Raw genomic sequence first — 10,296 nt, forward strand, 5'->3', positions numbered from 1 at the left:
AAATTACGTTTGACAGCAACGGGGATAAATAATGTTTGAAAAACAACTATTTATACAGATATATGTGTGTTAATTTTAATATTTGTCACTCGTACTCATTACAATGAACACAACTAAGGCTTTCAGTAAGTCATGTACCAGATGCCCCTACGTATTTTACAGCTTCACATTAGCATGATAAATTGACATAGGAGAAATATAATTTTAATGTTCGAAGATGAATGAACCCTGAAAAGAACGACATTACTCATTACATCAACATCTACAAGGATACTCCCATTATTACCCGGTGTCTCGGTGAGAAAGTTAATCATGAATGTCGCCGTACTCGATCATCGGCCACTTGGTCGGCTCATTTTTGCAACATCCAGCTTGCAATTTGTACGGACATTCATTAAGTCCAATTAGTTTTATTTTCTGATCATATCGGGCTTTCGAAGTGCAATCTAACCCTTCATAATAGTCAAAAGACATTTTAAACACCAATTACAGGACATTTAATTACCTATCGACTTCCCAATAGAAATGCAATTGACAAAATATCAGCAGAGGTGCTCAATCAGCGTAGTAAATCGACCGTATCTAGGGCATTGTTTTCACCGTCGCTAAGGGACTGCCCCTTTTGTGACGTCATCGCGATAAGGTCAATTAGAACTATTAAAATGAAAATGTGCCCTCTTCAGATTCTGATGAAGACATTAACTATGAGTCAAACTGTTCAGAAACAGAATTATCAGGATTCAGCGCTAAATGAGACAGATGGAGTGTCTGTCCCTATTGAGAATTCCTTGTTTGATTTAAACAATTAAAGGAACAAGAAAAGCAAAACAAATTCCAAATTCTAACACGTGGCTAAATGAGACAGATGGAGTGTCTGTCCCTATTGAGAATTCCTTGTTTGATTTAAACAATTTAAGGAACAAGAAAAGCAAAACAAATTCCAAATTCTAACATGTGGCTGTTATTCTAATCATAACAAACCGTGCAGCGATGTCATTGACTTTCAACAAGCAATCTCTTTTAGACAATACTGCCATGAACTCACTCGTGATGAATTGGTTTAAGTAATAAAAGCCCACTTGATCACGCTCAGACTTTACAAAAATCCTAAAGACACTTAATTATTATGATTATTGTTAATGATGATTATTATTATTAAGTGAAAGATATTTATCTTTTCAATCTTTACAATTGTTTTAAAAACTTAAATATATCTTAGGTTGGACCAAACTACTTCAAGACTGCGAAAAAAATGTGAAGTCTTTGGTGTTTGCTGTGAAGGTACAGGTAGGTGTGATTATTAATTTCTAGATCAGTTACATGTCCCATATTGTTCTTAAATATGCAAAAATGTGTTGGTGTGACTGTCATTATTTTAGGTGAAATATGAAATACATTTTTCTGTATCAAATAACAATTATAGTCAGTTTGCTCTTATTTTCATTTCTTGTTCTTTTGCAGGAAAACAGGTGTTTTACTTGGCGAATGAGGGTGAATCACCCGGGAAAGGGGCCAACACTGTTGTTAGCTATGTGCATTACTAGCTTACTCACTATGGCCTAGGGGAGGAAGAGGCAGTTTTCTACTTTCACAACTGCTGAACAAAATAAGAACAACTGTGTACTTTGGTATGCATTGTGGAGTTTTAGTGTTGGTAAGAACTTTTACTTATGCATACAATGTTATGGCATGAAAACTTGGTTCCATTTTTGCATCTTAAAGGATACAATTTTGGAAAAAAAAAATCACTCCTTATTTACATATAATTATGTTAAAATAGATTTCATATTAATCAATGGAATATTTGATATTAAAAATGTTTGGGAATGCTTTTTGTTTGGTTAACAAATAAGAAGGGCTTAGAATAAACATAATATTTGTGTTTAAGTTTTATTAGTTTTTTTTACAGATTGTGAAAATGATATGTTAATATTCTTTCCATTTTCAATTAGGTTGCACACTCAAATAAGATACTCGATGATGGTGACTGCGGCCACATCAAGTTCTAGCCTGATTGGCATTTTGGATTATGGAAGTCAAAGTGTAGGTATATTCATCAGTAGATAATGATTTACCATCTGATAATGTTAGTATACATATTGCAATGAGCACTGGCAAAATTATTACTTCCGGTATTCATAAGAAATGTTTTTAATACATGGACTTTTTCCCATCATTGTGAAGTGGCCTTTGGCCCCTCATTTTGTGAAAAAATGAGTTGAGAACTGTTCTAAATTGTGAAAGAATAGTTTAGTTAAATTGTGAACATTTGAGTCACAAGCTTATCAAATGTTTGAAAAACTGCCAATCTCTAAAAAGGAAATAAAGCTCTGCAATATTTAACCAATGTTCATGCCCCACACTTTTCCAGACTTTGTGATGCAGAGACCATTGAAGCTGTTGCTGAGACTGTATCCACCTCCTCAAGGTCTGGATTTAATGTGCCGCACATGATTGGTGATTTGGAGAAGCCTGTGCACCTATACGATTGGAAAACTTTTCTTTCCCAGTTGTTCATACCCTTGAAGAACATTTGAAAGTACCAACATTTCCTCATTAATGCTGGTAAACCAGGCTTGGTATTTTGTAAAACAAGTGAAAAATCTACAGTTGAAACTCACTGGTTGTTAAACTTTAAAGAGTGCTGACCTCTTACCATCAATGTCTAGCCAGTCTTGACCAGCCTGAATTAAAGGACCTTGACTCAGTATCGCCTGACAATGGTACCTTTATGAGGAAATAGGGCAGTTTTTTTAATCAGACCTCAGTAGACAAGCTACCTGTCCCAAGCCGAAGTAAAAAAAACAAAAACTGTCTGTGTAACTCAGAAGTTGCAAAAAACATGTGCCCTGTCCTATCTTTGTTTGTTTTAAAGGGATCTTTTCACGCTTTGGTAAATTGACAAAATTGAAAAAAGTTGTTTCAGATTCGCAAATTTTCGTTTTAGTTATGATATTTGTGAGGAAACAGTAATACTGAACATTTACCATGCTCTAATATAGCCATAATATACATCTTTTGACGATTATAAAACCTAAAAATTATAAAGCGTTGCAACGCGAAACGATTGAATAATTTGGAGAGTTCTGTTTTTGTCGTTAAATTTTGTATAACTACGAAGATTGCTTATATAAAGTATACAATACGTCAAGAATATGTACTCGGCGGAATAGCTCAGTAGGCTAAAGCGTTTTTACTTCAGGACTCTGGCAGGACTCCAGGGGTCACTGGTTCGAAACCAGCTCCGGGCAATGTTCTTTTCCTTTTTTAAATTTTATTCTTGATTTTTTACTGGAGCTTTTACGATCCAATGTTTACATTTATCAATATAAAGCATTTAATGAATAAGTTAAAAAATGCCAAAATCTGTGAAAAGGCCCCTTTAAGGTTGAAAATTGTATGATCCTGTTTGTCAAATAGCCTTAGATTATTTGTTTTGATTACCAAGTTATATGTTATTGTTTACCATATAAACTGTTCATTGGTGAACTTTTCAGCAACAATTACTAGTGTGAAAATTTTAATATTAAATTGGCCTGTGGCATGGTATTTTCTAAATTGAAACTTATGATGTGATGCTATTAATGTAAAATGTCATGTCTTGAAACATGTTTTATAAAGTTGTCAAAACATTTAGCCATATAAATAAACCACTGTCCATGTGTGTTCATTTATTATGACAGGTGGTAATATATAAGTTTTGTTGAAGCTCATCATACCCATGATTGCGAAACCCATTTACATGTAAAAAAGGAATGTTGGTTGCTATGGAAACATTATTTTTGCATTTACTTATTTGTTGATGGAATAATTCTATTTATATGATAATGGTATTATGTTAATTTTAACTGATTTATAGAAGGTATCTTTTAATGCCTTAAAAATAATACATGTTCATCTTTAATTGTTCTGAATTAGAAGTACATGTTGTTATTATTTGTGTTTATTTATGGCGGTTTTACTATGTGGGTTTCGTAAACAAATTGTAGTTAAATTGTTTGGTCAAATAATGTTGTTCTTTTTCATGTTTGATATGTATGGGAAAGGATTTACTAATAAAATTAGGTGTTTTTGCTGTTCAAAACAGTAAAAATGGATATTTTATCTATTTCTTGCCATGGTAACCATGGTTACCATCAGCAAAATGTCTGTACATTAACATTATTACCAGCATATATGTATGGCACTATTAAATTACATATATGATGTTTACGTTGTGCAAAGTCTTAAATGGATTGAAATCAATACACTGTAAAATATGTGGATCTTTTCTAAAAAAAGGACATGTTGCACTTTAACTCAACCTATTTTCTTAGATTCTTTGTGTTACTATGTATTAAACAAACACCATGTGGAAATAAAGATCATTGGCTATAAGCAGTTTTATCATATATTTGACAAAAACGTAAATATTTAGTTTTTTTCCTGATATTTAAACAATTTTAATGAAATTAATGTACTTTATGTAAATTCGTTACCATAGCAACCGCTGTATTCAAATGATTGCTTTTGTTCGCACATAAAATGTAAAAAATCATGGTCAGTGTAGCTAATGCATTGAATCTATGTGTGAATGCTATACGGTAAATACATGTATACTGTATTTACAAAAGAGTTTGTTGTCAATGTCAATTGATATAGAAAACCATTATTTAGCTATATGATCGTATAAAGGGTGCATGTGGTCAAAACTCAATATCTCAAAAACTATTATAGATAGAAACCTAAAATTTTGGATTTGACTTATGCTTGCACTCATCTTTTACAAAATGACAAAATACGAAAATGTGATTTTTCCTCGTTTGTACTGATTTCTGTAGCCTATGACACATATTTATATATATATATATATATATATATATATATATATATATATATATATATATATATATATATATATATATATATATATTATAGCGTCAAGAACAGCTGATGGAGTGGCGTTTAGGCCAGCATTTTTTATTATTTGTTTTACGGGAGCGCCCGACCCTATTTTTCGGCAATTACAAATAAAAATAAAAGTCACTTTCGTTTTTTTTATTTAAGTTTCACCCGCCGGCCTGGTATTTTATCCAAAACTAGAGAAAAAAAATTGCGCAGATTGCCGAAAGTGTTGTTCAAAATTTGTTTATAATGCGGGTTGATAATACGGGTTGTTTCGTTGTGCCAAGTCGACTTGTAAAGCTTCAGCGATTTTCATTGGCTATTGCAGCCAATACCACACGCTATTAGCCAATCGATGAGTATTTAACAAATGATTTTTATATTGCATTTCCGAAATGGCGGACATTAACAACAACGAGACAAATGTAGCATATTTTAAAATCATATTAATTAAAAACGGAACTGAAACAATTTCAATTAGAAAAGTTAATCTTCAGAACACCACGTTGACATCATTCCCATATTATGTGATACGAAATTAAAAAAAATTAGAATTTTTGCAGATGATGCAGAGGTGTCACCATCAATAACTTTCGGTGTGTTAAAAAGTTTTTGGTAGGTTTAATAAATATGCGTATTTATTAAAATGTAGATCCTGTTAAATTTTTATAGATAAAAATCAACATCCCGAAAATGTCCAAGAAGAACTACTTTACGTTTTTTTATAATGAACATGAGGACTGAACTGCAGGTACTTGCATCAATAATCCCATTCCCCATCCACCCATATATATTTTTTATTTAGAAAAAAAGTATGCAACACAGCTTCTGAAGAAAATAACATTGGGTCCAGGTGTTCGTATGTCCGTCAAAGCCACAAGAAAGTTTTAATTAGTTTTCTTGACACAGTAGCAAATTAACATGCTTATTATTCTTGATTAACTTAAAGAAGAACATTTTTTCCTGTATAAAACTGTATAACTATAACTGTATGTATCAACATTTTTACCATTTTTCCGGTACCTTTTGACCAGGTTACGTCCCTTTGTTTGGATCAGTTTATTTTATTGAATTTCTACAGACGAAACCAAAGTTTTTTGACTTTCAAAATGTCATGAAAAAGTAAATGGAATTTATTTCTTAATTATTTGATCAGTTTTGTAAATCAGAAATACATCTTAATGTATTTTTCAAAAATGAGTTGTTATTTAGCCGAAATATGATGTTTTATCAACTGTACATAATGTTTTCATACTGCAGTATTTGTACTGCAATGAATGCAAGTCAATTTATCACACCTCAGGTTCTGTTGATAAATGTGCTCAATTGGCTTTATTTATTTGATCCAAGGGTTATTATTATCTTCACATTTATATAGCTCTCTCTGTTATATATCCAAACAAATGTCATTGCTGTTTCTCCTTAAAATAATACAGACAACACACTCCATAGAAATTTTCATTTGAACTTTAACTGTGAATAAGAGAGGAACACAATAATATGTGCAAATGTTTACACAATTTTATTTTGACAATACTGTGAGTCTTTTACGAAATGATTAAAATAGAATACTATTTTAAAAATATACAATTACATAGTTCAAAAAGTGTGTTCTATATTAATATTGCGAATAAATTATATACAGTCAGCAGAGTAATTCTACTAGAACAATTTAAATCCTTGCTACATGTAAAATGTTCAATGAAATAAATCTAGGTTTCTAGGTAAATTGTGTCTTTAACCTCAATATTTTGTTGGGGCTAATGTGAAGCAAATTGACATGATACAAAAACTACGAAGATTACCACCATACAATGTCACATACAAAATATTTATCACCTAACCCATGCGTTCTGAGAGAATAAGATTGTTTAAGCTTTTTATTATATAAGTAAATATTAATCATGTGAAACAAGGACGGGTTATGTTTTACTTCAAATGTATGATTTGACAACACCTAGAAGAAGAAAACACTAACATGTTACACACCAAATATTGAACCCATGACCCTTGCGGTTTCTGTGTTGTTAGGGATTATCAAATACATTAATGTATATAAATCAGTTGACCCCTGAAGCGCAAACAGTTTTGACCACGGAGACATGGTTTGAGGAAACTTAGCAAAGAACCACTATATGGTTGGCATGCAACGTAAGAAACCAATGGGCCTTGCGGTTTCAGAGAATGATTATATTATTTATATTTATAAGCAGAACAGTTACACCTAGGGAGGGCAAATTTTCTGCATGATTTGAACAAACTTCAAAGAGAACCTCATAACGATGTTACAAACCAAATATTGTAGTCATGCCTCTTGTGTTCACTTTACATATATAAACACTATAACTCTCTGAATATAAAATGAAATTCAGCACATGATTTTATAAGTCTATAACTCTCGGTTTCTTAAATGAAATATTCACATTTTATGTACTAGAAATTTCACTACACAAAGTTTGGATCAAGATCAATTCAAGCGCAGTCTGATCAGGATCCAAAGTGTTCGCTTAACATCTTTAGAAGTACTGACTGAATGACAATTATGTTGAACATTTTGGATCCTGATCACACTGCTCTTTTGGAGCTAAAATGGTCGCAATCGCCTTAAGGTCCAATTTCCTGTTATGTGGCTCATTTTTTCTCATGATTGATACAAACTATCATGATATGAAGAAAGTCTGTTGTATATTAAAGAGTATTTTTAGTGTGCATATTCCACCCATGGATGAAAGTTACAAAGTTGGTTGTTATTTAAAGCTATTAAACAATGTAAAAAGTTTTCAAGTCTTTTTTATTTTAGTAAAGTGCATGCTATATTTGTTATAAACATACAAATGATATACACTCAACAAAAGTTTAACGATCACTATAATACACTACACACCTGGCGTGTTTAATAGTCTCTATTGAAGCAATATAGTATAATACATGCGAAAGGTGTTTTTACCTATTAATATATATATATAAATATTTTTACTGTTATAATAAAAAGCTTCTACAACAGTGTAATGAGATATATAAAACACTTAAAGGTTAATGCAAGTATACATAAGGTTAAATTGGCTGAATTTTAAATTTTCAAAAATAAAAAAAAAAATCGGTTTAGACAATTTTATTTTAATTTTTGTGGTAGACTGCTCACTTTTCATGCTTTTATTTTTATTTTTATTTATCCCCCCCGACTCAATTTTTTCGAAAAATTTCCCGTAAAACAAATAAAATAAAAATGCTTGCCTTAGCGTTTAATTGTTAATGACTGTGGCAGGAGGTCGATATTCATTTGCATAACCAATTAATGTTAATACTTTCTCATTTAAAAAAACGTTCGAGAAACTTGGTTATTTCTTTTTCATTCAAGATAGGAAAAAATACTTCCATTACCCAGTGACTTTTTAATAAATATATCTTTTAATGTCAAGCTTTAATTTCTCTTTTAATTTTCTAAAAACGCATCAGGTAATGCGAAACTCGAACCCACCACACATCGCGCCAAGAGGTACCCCAGCCTTTTTGTTCAAATGGTTGCATTCCATGATAGTGTAATGTTACAAATTCCACTATCTATTGTATTTCTCACTTTCTTGAGCATATAAGTTTGAAATAATGCAGCACATCTTGAATGTGCGGGTCTGCGCATTTAAATGGTGACTTGTCAAGAGTGTATATTTGTCTATAATGGTAATCGAACGTCTACTACTTATATTGAGCCAAATATTACGATTAAGAATGCAAGAATGTTAAACTCACTTGAAATTCATAATAGTTTAAAACATATTTGAGTTGATCGAATAAATATTATCTAAATTATCCTAATTCATTGAGTTTGTAATGTGATCAATAACATACAAAACTTCTATAATAACTTAAAAAAGAGTTTTATGTAAGTTTAAAGTATGACGTCGCAATATTGAGTTGAGCAATATTCGTATAATATAATTAGATAACATATTATTACTTAGTTAAAGAAAACAGTTTATTACTACTTTGTCAGTGTAATCAATCGCACACATAGAATGCATGTGGCGCATATGATTGAATGACTTTAAATACAATATGTTTCATATCGGCTTTAAGTTAGAACACGTTGAATTTCCACTTTGTGTGTTCATGTTTAAAAGAACGCAATGTCGTCTAGCCTTCCAAAGACTATTGCGCTTGATTTTTATTGAAAATCGACTGCAAATCTGATGTTTAGGCATTAGTTCCGTAAGCCTTTAGAAAGGATATTTGAGAACAAACGCAATGGCATGACGATCTTAATTAAACTATTACATTCACTTTTATCAGTTACAAAATCTTCTAGTTTCTTTCTTGATACTGAACAACCAACTCATTTTATTTTGCATAGCTATATCAAACGGCGATTAACCAACGATGGTTCAGTCATCTTAACAAACAAATCTATAAAGCCATTAATTATTTATTAAAACATAAAGAAAACGGCGCGATCCAACCAATAGTGTTTCAGTGTTGTTGTTTTTATCTGTAAGCAGACTTGTACTTACCCATATATCTCCAAAAATAATTAATTACCATTAGGAAATCAATAATATAAAAAATGTCAACGCCAGATGTGGTACAGACACATAGATTTAACAAGGTACAAAATGCTCTTTTTTGTGGAAAAATATATTCAACACATTTTCATGTACCATTTTATGGTTCGTGTATCGTATGATTTCCGTTGCGGTAAATTAAAATGGAATATATTTTGCCACAATTTGAGCTTTAATTTTACAAAATAATTTGCAAAATATTCGTTGATTTTGAGTATTTATGCTACTTTAATGTTTGTGCAACAGCTATATCAGCATATAATAGGTACATAACGTGCTGAAATACAGCCTTTCCCCATGATGTCAACATACATTCAGTCTCAAGTTATACGTATGACTCAATTATACATTACTATGAGGATGAAGATGGCGAATATTTAGTTCCTATGATATGAACTTGCCTAACTAGAGCATTTCATTTTTGTTTTCAGTAGTTAATAATAACGTGAGTTTCAACATGCTATGTCTTTTTCTGTAATATGTTTTAATGAAGTTTTCTCTTAGTTGGACAAATTTAGAACATTTTAACAAGAAGTGCGATTCCTCCTCCACTTCAAAACTGTTACATATATTTCTTTCCATTCTATCATATCTACCAGTCTGAATTCTAAGGTTGTGTGCACAGATGGGTAACTTCGTAATCGCTGTTCTTAAATTTCTTGATAAAATCGTCTCTTATATGGATTCAAACATAAGGTTGTTTTTAATGCTTTATATACAATACGTATCCTATTATCATTAAAATATCGTTCCCCCCACCCCTTGTAAGTATTCGTCAATAACTCTTTGTTTAAACAAAGACAAAACATGCGCCTCATTGATTTGTGACTTATTATACAACACATACTTAAAACCG

Source organism: Dreissena polymorpha, chromosome 9, assembly GCF_020536995.1.
Source record: "Dreissena polymorpha isolate Duluth1 chromosome 9, UMN_Dpol_1.0, whole genome shotgun sequence".
Classification (NCBI taxonomy): domain Eukaryota; kingdom Metazoa; phylum Mollusca; class Bivalvia; order Myida; family Dreissenidae; genus Dreissena; species Dreissena polymorpha.